The following is a 1,551-nucleotide window of genomic DNA, read 5'->3' as shown; positions in this document are numbered from 1 at the left end:
TTGACATTGACAAATAGTTAAAGAACTAGTGATAACAAGACCCTTTGTTAGAACGAGGAAGGAGAAGAAACTGGGACATCACACAAATTATGAAGCAATATGACGATTCCAAGCTTGTATAAAAATTTCGTACCACTACTTTTCGATCTCATGTTTGAGAAACTGGAGCGTATGAATGAAGTGTGAAACTATTTCCTAAAGTAAAGCTTTTTGCTTGTAGTAGTCATAATAGGCATTTGATATTGGTACTTTGTGAATTATATTCTGTCGTTAAAAATGACCATTTGTGCCAAAACAGTCTCGTTTATTTGGTGTGTGTTGCAGTATTAGAAAGGCCTATTTTGTTTTATCTAGCAAAGAGTGACAAAATAGATGTAATCAGATCGAGAAACCACACCAGTCTTGGGTCCTATTTGTATTAACAGCTTTTTCACTATTAGACAACGACACTTCGATTTTTCATGTAGCAAAACGTTTGACGAACTTTGATGAGGTAACAGATTCTTTCGCAGAAAGGCAAGCACGCCACGTAAAGCTGTAGCAAGATTAGAGAGAAAAAAATTCTCGGAGCTAAGGATTGAAGAAATGTGTATTGTCTTGCTTGTCTCATGCCTTTACTGGTTTTATGTATCCCATATTTAATTTTATGCCACACAAAACAGCAAGTTGTTAGCTGATAAAGAATAAAGAGCGCAAATTTTCTGAAGAGGGTTTTATTTTATTTTATTTTTTTTTTTTAAGGAAAAAGAGGGACAGGATGTCAAACCGGTCGATTGTAAACACGAGAGGCACCATAGGACATTTTAATTTCCATTGTCCTGAATATGGTTTGATGGCATCCACTACAAAATACACACGTTTCAATTCCAAAGAGCGAAATACAGTGAGGTGCGATAGGAGAATGCGGTGTGAAGAGATGTGACACTGCACTTTGGCAGACTTACGACCAGATAACATGTCTTACATTTCCTCAAACACATATGTTTTATGCATTAGATTCTTCAAAAAGATGTGCGCTACAAAATAGTTTTGAAAATTCGATTTTTTCTAATTTTTGACGTACTATGTCAAACGCTCGAGGGAGTGGCGGGCTACTGCCCCGGTTCGAAAATATCGTAGATCTGGGGGGGATGCGCAGAGCAGTCTGAGTTGTAGTGTGGAAGTGCGTAGTCTTCACGTGACCCGTGGTTAGATGTAGTGATTTTGCTGTTTCCTCTTTGTTTACTGCTCTCAGCTCAAATGAAAACAAAACGGATTCAATGGCCGGGGGCTACCAAGTGAATTGAAATACATTCACATAATTAAGGAAGGCTAAAATGTGTTCTTAGTTGCAGATTTTATTTTATTTCCACCATTCTGACAGTCGAGCCTTAAATACCTTGCAGAACAATGAAGTTATTTTCGTCGGTTTGCTAAAGAAATTTTCTTTTATTAATATTTTCCGCTGAGGCAGACAGTATTTGTCTCAAGTACAGATAGTGTTGAGGATCAGTGGACAAAGTTCAAAACCATCGTACAATATGCGTTAGATGAGTATGTGCCAAGCAAGAT

The sequence above is a fragment of the Schistocerca cancellata genome, chromosome 6 (assembly GCF_023864275.1).
Source record: "Schistocerca cancellata isolate TAMUIC-IGC-003103 chromosome 6, iqSchCanc2.1, whole genome shotgun sequence".
NCBI classification, from domain to species: Eukaryota; Metazoa; Arthropoda; class Insecta; order Orthoptera; family Acrididae; genus Schistocerca; species Schistocerca cancellata.
This window is presented reverse-complemented; position numbering follows the sequence as displayed.